The sequence below is a fragment of the Apium graveolens genome, chromosome 7 (assembly GCF_009905375.1).
Source record: "Apium graveolens cultivar Ventura chromosome 7, ASM990537v1, whole genome shotgun sequence".
Lineage (NCBI taxonomy): Eukaryota > Viridiplantae > Streptophyta > Magnoliopsida > Apiales > Apiaceae > Apium > Apium graveolens.
The window spans coordinates 132,822,979-132,836,638 of record NC_133653.1 but is presented as its reverse complement, the minus strand read 5'-3'; positions in this window follow the sequence as shown (position 1 = coordinate 132,836,638).

Here is a 13,660-nt window from a genome sequence, read left to right as displayed (position 1 = left end):
TATTGGGCCAGCTGTACAGACTGCTGACGCAACAAGTTCATCATGTCACTCACGAAAAGATCCCCAGCAGATCCGTTATTGGGCTGAGAATTTCTCTTTGGTGGCATCTCCTGAAACATAACAGTCATGTATAAGAAAATGAGTTGCTCCAACAGTTGATATTTATGCATCAGGAGAGCGTTGCCACTAAGACAATATTCTCATCCCCATTATAATTGGATCCGTCCTGAGTGAATGATTATAATCTAAAAATGCCAGCAACAGAAACAACAATAATAATAACAACAATAATAGCAACACACAATATATAAAAACTGAACAATAAGATAAAGCAGCTGAAATACAATAACCAACGGAATCCAACCAGTACAACTGAAAATCCAACTAAAAAGAACCATCCGAATACACACCAAAATTGGCTGTCATAACAGCCTCTCCTACTACAAACTATCACAACATAATGTACATATACAAAGTAGACAACTACAGAACTCCTAGAAGTCACTCTGAGCTCTGCATCTCTCTGCTGCAACTCTGTCTAGCCACTACCACTGCCACCAATAGAACCTAGCTCAAACACTAGCCAGTTCACTAGGTCCTGATACTGCACCGCTCTGAACTCTGAGCTAATGAAACGATCAACAGATCTAGCCCTCTCTACAACCATCTGGGTCAATGCTCGCACACGGGCTCGCACCTCAGGGGAAGGGGCAGAAATACCCTGAAATGGTGTAATAGGTACCTGGTCCAACTGGGCAGCAAACTCTGGACTCTGATCTCTGATAAAGGAAGTATTCACCGCCCTATGAACATGGTAAGAGATCGGTGAAGAAGTACCACTAGGGGCCACAGGAGGTACTGGAGCTCTTATCATGGAAGAACTGGGACCGCAATCGGGAGGGAAATCCCTGACAACAGACACAGACCTACGTACCCAACGGGGACGAGGACTAGATCTAGGGATGTCTCGAGGCACAAAAGAAGGGACTGGGGAGGAGGCATAGGGGTCTCCTCTGTAACAGCATCAGGAGGTCTCTCAGAGTCTGAGCTATCCGAATCAGAAGGATTCTCCCGAGATGGAGAACTCAAAATCGCAATAGGCCACTGCCAACATAATAAATATACAGGCAAGACACAACCAGGTCAAGGCAATTCTATCTAAACATTTAATAGACGCCAGGGTTACACCGTCAGAACCCTCAACTGACTCTAAAGGTTTGCTCCTCTATATGAGTTGCTGACTTACACTTAAAGACTCACATTATTACCTACTCGACACAATCCCTAACCTGAATCGGGGACTTGAACCTATAGCTCTGATACCAACTGTGACGGCCTCAACCCCGGGGTCAGAAGTTGACGTCACTAAACACAATTACCAAAATATAAACAACAGAATTATTATTAAAATATACTAACTTGACCCCAAACCAAGATCCGATCCAAGTTCAAGTATAATTCAGGTTCTCACTAATACAAGCTCTTTATTCAACATCTAAGACACACTAACTTTATTCAGCAACTCCTCAGACCTCATGGCCTGATAAAAACTACCTCAGAGGAGCCGGGTCCAGAAGGGGTAGGAACATAGGTCGGTCTGACTGATCTTCTAGGCATCTGCGAAATATACATAACAGTTTGTAAGGGTGAGCATAATCGCTCAACAGTACCAAAATATGAATAACAAAATAAAACAGTAATGTAACAATAATAGGAACATAACTGTAATCATGATATCAACATTATGCAACAAAATTAGAGAAAAACTGGATATCACTAACTAGAATGCTTCATCAAAACAACATAGCAGTGTGCTGTAAAAACACCAGAGTCCAATTTTAGCATGCTAGTCACACTTGTAAAATTATTGTATCAACTATTCGTACCCTTACGGGAATCACAAAACCAAATCAGATATGTAACGGATATGTGAAGACAGCTGATCAGGCTATCAACACCAGACGGCTCCAACTGCCATCTCATTTATGGCTCCAACTGCCATCTCTTTTACCTGTTCCGGAACTCAGAGACTAGCTAGGTCTTTGACCTGCTGGACTAATCGGTTATACAGTGCGCACAACCGAATTAGCCTCTTACGCCAACTCAATAGGCCTACTTTGGCCCCAACGTATCCCATATTTGATCGTTTTAATCCAGTTTTCAAAATCATCACTTTTACTTATCTCTTTTCAAAATCAATTCTGTCACAGCACACTATTCAAATTCTTTTTTCAATTAAATCACATTTAGAGATAGGTGTTTTCAGAAGTTACTTTTCCCCAAAACATAATTTTAAACAACATTTTCAAATACGGGGAATATGTAACTTAAAACGTTTCTGTTCCATTACGAGAATAAAGCAATTAGCTATTCATATGCACTGAACCATAAAAGAATGGTCAGGGTACTTGCCTTGCAACGCTTTACAAAACCCTAAGTAGCTTTCTCGCTGACTTTAATCCTGGGAGAACTCGATCGGAATCTATAAATACAGAATACCCTAATCAGTTACACCGACATGCTTGATATCCTCAAATTCTAACAACTCAATCCGATAACCCGACTCGTATTATTACTATACACATAAACCCGTAATCACATAGTCACGTAGTCGGAAATAATGTTAGGGGTAATACGTAGAATATAATTATGTACATGTTCGAATATATATTTTTAGGAAATTTTGACAGCATCTTATTTATTTATAAAACTACCCGTCGATTACAATCGACGTCCTCAATCACACAATCCACAATATTACTTCCTCATTTTATACAACTTACATCCCAACACTAATCACAACTAATTATTTAAGTCCAAAAATATTTTACATAATCATTTTATTTATTTATAAAATTTAGGACTCAGAACATCGTCATCATCGTCCACCGTCCGCTCGTAACGAGTCATCGCGGTACGACGGCAAAATTTATTGGTGCCCGAAAAAATTCGGGTATCCAAATAAATTCCACCGATTATTCGAAAATATTTCCCGCACGAAATGTTCATTTCATGAATATTACTCAAAATTAATTTCCTACGGAAATTGAAATAAAGTTAATTTAAAATTCCAGAATTAACAATCTGTAAAAGAAATCAAACAGACAGGTACGGTGGCTACACGCGCCACCAGAACAAACAAGACGGCCGGAAATCGGCCAAAACCAGGCGGCACAACAAAGGAACGACAACAAGGAACCATAGGAATCAATACACACACTAACAAACACACACACAAGCACAACATATATATGTATACATGCAACCGAACAGAACTACCAGCACACACCGGAAAAAGTCGCAGCGCCGGTGAACTGAAATAGCCAGGCAGGAGAAACGAAGAGAGGAGGAGAGGAACGAAAGAGAATTAAGAGAAACAAAAGAGACGAGCAAGAGAATCGAAGAGCAGACAAGAGAGAAAGAGAGTTGTGAGGCGCGTATGCAACAGGGAGGGGGTACAGGGTTTTGATATATATTTTTTTCCTTGCCTTAATCCCGTTGCAACACGTAGAAACAATTAACTGAAATGCTGACACGTAGAGTTTGGGATAAATATGAAGGTTCGAGAGTATGTTTTGCCCCGAAACTCGAAATTAAACGAATTAAGTCGCGTCTAAAACAAATTCAGAAAATCACCGAAATAGTCTTAAAATGTTATAAATATCCCGAAGTTAATTAAAACGTAACTTTCAAAATTTTAAACTAATTTTTAAAACACAATTTATACCCGCTTTTAACAAATAAACGAATCAACGCGCGAGTAAAATAAATCCCAAAAATTCCCGAAATAATTTTAAAATTCTCAGAATAATGCGAACTTAATAAAATATAATTTTCATAATTTTTTGAAGATTTCCATAATTAAATATGGATTTTAGCATTAAACACACTCAGAAAATCATTTAAAAATAAATAATTAATAAAAGATTGATTTCTAAATTCCATAAAGTCCTAAAAATAATTATTGACATTATAAAATTAGAAAACCAATTTTAAAGACAACCCAAATATTTATGGAATTAAAACTACAATAATATTACTTTTAGAAGTGAAATAAAATCATATTACTCACCAATAAATCACACAATTCCAATCCCACATATCAATAAATCATAAATAATTAAATAACAATCCATAACTGCTGCCAAAACGAATACACACATTTTATTTATTTACTTAAACTTTTATTACACTTCCAAATATTAGAAATAAAATAAAAATACACGAGTCGTTATAAACCAGGTGTAGGAGCAACTCTTGAGAGATTTAATCAATTTGAATCTGTACAAATGGTTTACCACTCTATTTTGAAAGAAGATATCATGTTATACTTTATGACATATGGGAGGGTATTCCAGATCAGGGAGAATGCAATTTCATTGAAGTATTTTGAAGAACTGGAACATGTTCTATTTCTGCTTCAAGTTAAAAATAGATCAACAGATGGTGCTGCAGGGTGTTTAAAATCAAATATTCAAAGAGAGAAGAAGCTTTACTCTGTAAAGTCTGACAGCCCATACTGTCCCAAGTACAGATCTCACAGTGGAGAAATTGTTGAAATGAAGCCTAATACTGCTAAAATCATCACTACATTTTCTGGTGTTAAGGGACTTGAATTCAATCTTGAGTCTGATAATGCCTATATCATCTGATACTAGATCAGGATATAAGGAAAACTAAAATAAATGATCTCAGGGTTCCTATCTTTCAAACTGGTGATGATACAGTAGAATTGAAGAATGCTAAAAGGAGGATGGTCAATGAACTTGAATATGCTGAGAGATATTTGTTGAAGAACTATCTCAGAACAACTCCTGATATGAAAGAGATCATAAATTAAAGCCAAGTCAAAGATCTACAACTGCTTAAATTCTGAAGGATATACAGACTGAAACTGTTATCAGACCTTGAGGATGGTAAAGCTACAAGGACTGTAAGTTGTAGTTATCTAGTCAAATTCTCATGCATTTGTACTTAATGTTTTTGACATCATCAAATATCTGTTAAACTTGTATATTATGCTAATTTAGAAGTTGGGGGAGATTGTTAGATATATTTGTGATGTCATGTCTAATATGATTTGTGTTTAGTTTTCAGATCTTACTTAACAGGACAAATCAGTACTTAACTGGAAATCAGTACTTATACTGAAGTCAGGACTTAAGATATCAGAACTTAAGTTGTCAGAACTTAAGTTATCAGGAGATATTTATCTGGAGATAATATCAGGACTTAAGGAGACGTTCAGATAAGGAAGGCGGCTGATTGAAAGGAAAGAAGATCAAGACAAACATAAGAAGAGATATGCATGGAGAAGAATTCTATGAGGAATAGAATACTTGGAAGAAAAGATAACTGATTGATATATATTAGGAAGTAGAATTATATTCGATATCAATTAGAAGATTATCTTGTAACTGTGTAGTATATAAACATAGGCATAAGGTTTACACTATATGTGTTATCATAATCGAGATTATTATTAATTGTAACCCTAGCAGCTCTCGTGATAATTTGTTCATCACTGAGAGAGAACAATTCTTTGTAACAGAGTTTATTATGTTAAATAAAATCTGTGTTTTGTTACTTGAGTTCTTATATTCGATTTGATTGTAGTAAACACTGTATTCAACCCCCTTTTACAGTGTGTGTTACCTAATACTAACGCCTTCAAATCTAGGTTTGATTCTCAAGAACTTATATGAATATACTGTATTTTCTCTGAAAAATATATAATTTACTGACTGCAAATGATTATCTATATAAAATAAAATATGGTAAAGGCTATTTATATTTACGGAATATTGGTACCCCATTGGAGCATATCAGATATAAAATATTACATTTATTTTAGAAAACATATCCAAATCGGTACCAGTTTTAGGATAATTATCCAAATCTATATATTTTGTAAATACAGACTTGGTTTCAGCGCTTTGGTTACACGTATTACGAGAAGATAATATAATAGTTTAATCAAAAGATCCCGTTTCCCGAAAGTACGGGTTTTATCGATTTACCTAAACGAATATTGTATCGAAAATTTTGCGCCGGGATCCGCACGGTGAAAAGCGTACTCCGGATCGAAAAAGTCAAAACATGGAAAATGCGCGAAATATTGCAAGTAGGTTAGGAAGGAGTTTTCCCGAGACTTCCGTGTTGCAAAAACGTAAAAACGGTTGAAGTCGGTTGGTTCCCGATTATACAAAATAGTTTAAAATACTCGGAAAAAAAATTATTAAATTCATAAATCTCTTATAAATTCATATAACCACATAAAAATTAATAGAAAGATATGATAATTATCTATACTTTATTTTGGACATATAAAAATTAAAATACTCAAATTTATCATATTTAAATATCTAGACACAAATACCACTTATTAGATAATTCACAGAATAATTACAAAATAAATACATAATATTTATTTATTGATAAAAATAATTACACGATATATCCCAGATATTACATCATTCCCCCCTTAAAAGGATTCGGTCCTCAGAATCTTAAAGAAAACAAATCAGGGTACTTTTCTTGCATATCGCTTTCTAGCTCCCAGGTTGATTCTTAAACCTTCGGGTTTCTCCACAATACTCTTACTAACTTTACAACTTTATTTCTCAATACTTTCTCTCTTTCTTCTAAAATCTCTATTGGACTCTCTACATACAACAAATCTGCCTGAAGTTCTACTGGCTCGTACTCAATTACATGCCTAGAGTCTGGATTATACTTCTTAAGCATCGATACTTGAAAGACATTATGAATATGCTCCAAATGCAGGGGTAATGCCAGTTCATAAGCTACCTTGCCGACACGTTTCAAAATCTCAAAAGGTCCGACGTATCTAGGACTTAACTTTCCTTTCTTTCCAAATCTCGTAAGTCCTTTCCATGGTGACACTTTCAACAATACTAAATCTCCATCTTCAAATTCTATATCTTTCCTTGATTGATCTGCATACTTTCTCTGATGGTCTTGGGCTTGAATTAACCTTTTCTAAATAACTTCAACAACTTCTTTCGTCTGTTGTAACAATTTGGGTCCAAGTATCTTACGCTCTCCAACTTCGTCCCAATATATTGGTGATCGACATTTGCGTCCATAAAGAGCTTCATAGGGTGGCATCCCAATACTGGCATGGTGACTGTTGTTGTAAGCAAATTCTATTAAGGGTAAATGCTCGTCCCAACATCCTTTGAAATCAATAGCACAAACGCGTAACATGTCCTCAATCGTCTGAATCGTTCATTCACTTTGGCCGTCTGTTTGTGGATGATAAGCTGTACTCATATTCAATCTGGTTCCCAAACATTCTTGAAAACTTCTCCAAAATCTTGAATTAAATCTCGGATCTTGGTCGGATACGATAAACAAAGGGACTCCATGACAAACTACTATCTCCTTCATATACATATGAACCAACTTGTCTAATGAAAATCTTTCATTTATAGGCAGAAAATGAGCTGATTTAGTAAGTCTGTCCACTATAACCCAAATGGCATCGTGATTTGTTTTTTTCCTTGGTAACCCAACTATAAAATCCATGAAAATATGCTCCCACTTCCATTCTGGAATCTCTAATGGTTGTAATAGTCCACTTGGTCTCTAGTGCTCTACCTTGATCCTCTGACATATATAACATTTATTGACCCATTCTGTAATTTCTCTCTTCATATCTAGCCACCAATAATTTTCCTATAAATCTCTGTACATCTTGGTACTTCCTAGATGTATTGAATACCTTGAATTGTGAGCTTCCTTTAGAATGTCATTTTTCAACTCTATCACTGGTGGAATCCAAATTCTAGAAGAAAACCTGAGAATACCTTGATCATCCTTTTGTGTGCATAACTCTTCACCTACCAAATGATTGATGTCCTGATACATTACTTCCTCTTGACACTTCTTTATCTTTTCTAACAATTCTGGTTGAAAAGTCATACTATACACCTTCGCTTCATCAGTCTTGCAAACTTTGATTTCCAATTCCAATTTCTGAAATTCCTTGTATAATTCCTCAAGTATTGTCAAAACATTCAAATTCTCTTTTCGACTTAACGCGTCTGCCATAACATTTGCTTTACCTGGGTGATAGTTAATCGTACAGTCGTAGTCCTTGATCAACTCTAACCATCATCTCTGTCTCATGTTAAGTTCTTTTTGTGTCAATATGTACTTCAAACTTCTATGATCCGTGTAAATCTCACATCTTTCTCCATATAGATAATATCTCCAAATCTTTGAAGCGAATAATATGGCAGCTAGCTCCAAGTCATGAGTAGGATACTTCTACTCATAAGGTTTCTGTTGTCTCGATGCATATGCAATAACCTTGTCGTGCTACATCAAAACACAACCTAATACCTTATGAGAAGCATCAATATATATTACAAAATTTCCTTGATCATCTGGAAGTGATAAAACATGTGTCGTGATTAGTCTCTTCTTCAATTCTTGAAAACTTTCTTCACAATTATCGTTCCATAAAACTTTTCATTCTTCCTGGTAAGCTTCGTCAAAGGCATCACAATCTTCGAGAAATCTTGAACAAATCGTCGATAATATCCCGCTAATCCCAAGAAACTTCTCACTTCTGTTGGTGTTTTTGGCCTTTACCAATTTGTGATAGCTTCAATCTTTGCGGGGTCCACTTTGATCCCTTCTGTAACGTCTGAGAAATATTATGTAATTATTTTTATCAATAAATAATTATTATGTGATTTTTTTGTGAATTTTTGGTGAATTATTTGATGATGGATAATAATATTTGGATGTTTATTTCTAATAAAATTTAGATATTTTAATTTTTAATTATCCAGAATTAAATGTAAATAATTTTGGTATTTTTCTGGTAATTTTTGGATTATTGTATGATTTTATAAGAATTTATGGAGTCAATCATGGTTATTTTTACGTGATTATAAAATTACTTTTTAGAATCAGAAATCATCCCACTTCAACCGTTTTTACATTTTTACAACCCGAAACTCTTCCGAAAACTCCTTCCTAACCTAATCTGATAATTCTGAACACTTTTCGTGTTTTGACCTTTTCGATCCGGGGTACGGTTTAACCTGTACGAGTCCCGGTGTGAAATTTTCGATATGCAAATCATTTTATAATCAGATAAAAATTCATATCCTCAGAAGGCGAGATATTATTACTTTTTTTTTGTATAAAATATTTTATAGGAAGTTCCGTTTTGATAATTACCCGAGTTTGGTATTAAAATCGTATCGTCTTTTTAGTTACTTAGCGGCTAAGTAACCTATTTTCAGATCCGATATGTAAATGTAATTATCGAATTATCAAATAAATAAAATATGTGATGGGTCTGTCGGCTTGGTGTTACTATATTATTGATTTTTTGTGATTTGTTGGACGCGAAGATTAATTGTATAATTGATTATTGAACTGTATGGAATTATTTTGTTCTTGAAATGATTTTAGTGAATATTTATTCTTATAAATGCTAAAATTATCTCTAAAATTATTTTTGTTACTTTATAATTTCATTTATTATTTTTGGGAATTTATAAAATTTAGAAATCAATATTTTATTGAATATTTATCTTTAATTGATTTTCGGATTTCATTAAATCGTAAAATCAGTATTTAATTCAAAAATATTTCAAGAATCATGAAAATTTTATTTTATTAACTTTTGAATATTTCGAAAATTTTAAAATTATTTCGAAAATTTTCTGGTTTTTATTTTACCCCACGTGTATTCGTTAAAATTGTAAAATACAGGTCTGATGCGCATTCCAAAAATGATTTAAAAATTATAAAAATTTTATTATCAGTTTTTAATTATTTTGAGAATTTTAAGACTGTCTTGGGAATTTCTTAAATTAATTTTATCCGTAGATTAGCTCGCTAAATTGCAGATTTCGTGTTATTGTTAGGTTTTACAGATAAAATAAAAAAAAGAAACAAAAGGGGATTTGATCATTGTAGAAGGGGCTATCCCTTTTCTTCCCCAGCTTATTTGTTTCTCTCATACCGACTCTCCCTTTTCTCTCTCTCTACATCTATCTCTCTCTCCTCATTCTCTATTATCTCTCTCTCCAAACTCTCTTTTCTCTTTTTTCTCTTATTTCTTTTCTTCTCTTTCTCTGCTGGTTCCTCTGCCCTGTTGCTTTATTCTGCCGCAGTGGTTTATTTCGGCTTGTTTCAGGCCGCCGCCTTACCTTTCAGGTGAGTTGCCGCCTCTTTGGGGCTGGTAGCTCCGATTCTTGCATATATACACCTACATCTATATGTGTGTATTTGTTTACAGTGTTTGTGTGTGTGCGTTTTGTGTGTGTGAGCCGTGTGTGTGCGTGTGTGAATCCTGTGTGTGAGTGAGTGTTTACGGCTGCTGTTGTTGCAATTTTTTCGGCCACCGGTGAATTTCCGGTGACCCTGCTTGAGTCCTGTTTGGCTTGGATGATGTTGCTTGATACAGTGTTGTTTGAATTGATTAAATTTTATAATTTTAATTCTGCAGGAATTAATTTATTAATGTTTTGTGATTTAAGTAAATTCGTGCGGAAATAAATGGGATTAATCGGGGAAATTCGCGTAGGACGTCCGATAAATGGAAACCCGCGAATTTTACCACCGTAGGCGATGAGCCTCGGCGAGTCGACGGTGGGCAATGATGATTTTTATCTTAGTCCTATATTTATTAATTAAATAAAATTAGTTGGTAAAATTAATTGCGAAACGAAGAACACGAAGAAAAATATAAAAGTACAAATAATAATAATAAATTGTATTGGTGATTGGGATTGCGAGTTGTGATTGGATGTGTTGTTTTGATTGGATTGACGTCGAATTGTTTCGACGGGTAGGCCGATAAACAAAGGAGACGCTGCCTGATTTTCGGGAAATAAATTTCGAAGATACGGGAACGTAACCTATAATTATCGAAGACGTCGAATAACTATATATAATTGTATTATATGAACTTAATTGCGGTTGAGACAAAATAATTTATAAATAATCGATTGCCCGTTTTTCAAAATGACGAGTATACTTATTTTTCGAAAGTAAATACCGAACCGAGTTTCAAAGATGTGAACCATAACTGTTATGTGTATTTCAATATTACATATAAATACGAGTTGGGTTACGAAATCGTATGGGTAGAATAGGATGGCGGTGTTATGTTAAGCGAGATGATTATCTGAATTAGGGTATTTCAACCCTGTAGGTCCTAGTCGGAAGACCCGAGATTTAACGTTGGACTAGGTATGATCTAGTGATTAGTCGACGGGATCAACGAAGTTTCAATCGAAGGACCTGTGTGTTGAGATCGTAGCCATAATAGGATAGTGGTCTGACGATAAAGCCAAATGTTCAAGGCAATCCAAAAGTCAATCGATAATAGTGGTTAAAGCTTATCGAGGCAAGTATTCCTGAACTTTCTTTTAAAATATTGCAATTATTTCTTCGTTCCTATTCTAAGTTCAGAGTAGTTAAATGTTTTACATTTCGCTGCAATTACTCTTATTATGCATGTTCTTTTCATTATTGTTCTTATAATTCGATTGCTCTTTTGAGCAAATACCCATTCTTTCGGGTTATTTGCGAACCCTGAATTGGGATGTTTTGAATTCAAAATGATTTGACATCAAAATACTCCACGGGCTGGATATTGATGATGTGTGAGAATAAGTTTTACTTAGTCCCAAGGACCGGGACATGACCGGTGCCTTGAGATGGGCCGTAGAGCCTGGGGACCCGACTGGATCTATACAGGTAGGTATAGATCTGTACTGTATCCTGGCTGATCAGCAGGATATAGGTGTGAACTAGTGTCCAGTCTAACTTGTTGTTGATCGCCATTAACGGTATTCTCTATCGAAAGGTTTTATGATTCCAAAATCGGACAAAATCCTGATTCAGGAGATGAATCTGGGAATCGCTTGTCACTTTTGGATTTATAGTTAAAGGCTGATGACAGCCAACGTTTATTTGCTCAACTCACTCAAATAAATAGAATTGTTTAAAATTGTTTAAAGATTTTGTCCGGAAATTTCCTTTGACATTAATGTTTGAAACTCAAATTATATACTTGCTGGGCATTTTTGGCTCACTCTTGCTTTGTAAATTCATATTTCTTCCAGAAACTGATAAGGTTAAAAGTGAATAGCTTTGATAGACATCAGAAGTTAGAGAAATCTCCACTGCGAGAGGTCGAAGATGTTAGAAGAATATGACAAGAGCGTTAGTACAGAGGTATTCACATTTTTATTTTAGTTGTTGTAAGTTATAGAAGATTAGATTCTTGTTTCATACTAACCTGTAAACGATCCGGATTCAACGGGGTTAATTGAATATTATTTTATTTTATGTAAAGATTGTTTAGTAACACCAAATCTCGACCCCGGATATGGGTTGTTAAAAGTTGGCATCAGAGCTACAGGTTATTGGTCACTGAAATAAGAATAGGTGAGCGTAAGATAGAAATAATAGGCCATCTGAGATAGGAAAGACCCTAGGCACACTCGTGTTAAGTTGAGTTGAATGCGAGTTAGGGTTAGAAGATCCGATATGGAGTTGGCAAGATAGGATTGTTGAGAAAGTGTAAGACGAATATCACAACGTTATAGGTATATTGAGTTCTCAGATCATACAATAATGAGGAATCGACGGATCGACGGAGACTGGGTATGTTACCCTACTTTTCATATGGTTTTGAAGAAAATACGATTGATTTTGTGAGCATTTGTGTAAGGGAAGCTAGGTGAGTATTGATACGATCTAACTTAGAATTAGGTAGTAGGACGAGCTCCACGCTGGAGGCAGCAAGTTGATGGAAGCTGAGGAAGAGCCAAAGTTGTAAGCTGCAAAGGCACCATCGTTGCGAGAGGATTCTTATCACATACCTGGCGCTGCACGAGGAATGATATCTACCTTACTAGGTGTAGGTAAGACTAGCAAGAAGGTGCGACCTTATCTACAGATGGAACATCGAATCGCATGCGTGGTTGCAAGCATAAAGTTAAGGACGATGACAAGAATGTCAAAGATAGAACCCGATGTCGGCGTTGAGGTAGAATTGTGAATAAAATGATATACAACGATAATAAAGTTTCATCGACTAATAAATACGAGCAGAATCCAAGGAAAAGTGGAAGAGGTACCAAAGTGGAGAGACCCTTATATGGGCATTCTTTTAATTAGACATTTCATTGGTAAATCATAAAAATAGCAAGTAACTTATATAGTAGTGACGACCAAATATTTGATTTCCAAAACTTTAAAATGAAATTTCGGAAAAGATTTTCTCAATAACTTTCAGAAGATTTTTGCATGAAATGAGTTTTACAAATTGGTTGTCGAATTACTATTTATGTTCTTGTTATTATGAACAGAAAATGACATAAAAAGAGGAATGGAATTAGACTCAGTATTGTTAATTTGGAGGACCAAGTAGACCCACTAGTAAGAAGAAAGTTTAAAGTTTTCCGTGAAAGACGAACATAAATTTTGTTTAATAATATCAATAATTGAATCAACGTGCTAAAAAATTATTTACCTAATTCGTGAAATTATTAAAACTTAACGAGAGTTGTGACTCGAACGGACAGAGGATGATTGAAGGAAATGGAAGAATTTTCCAGATGATTGGAAAAAAGAATCGTATTTCTATCGACGAAAT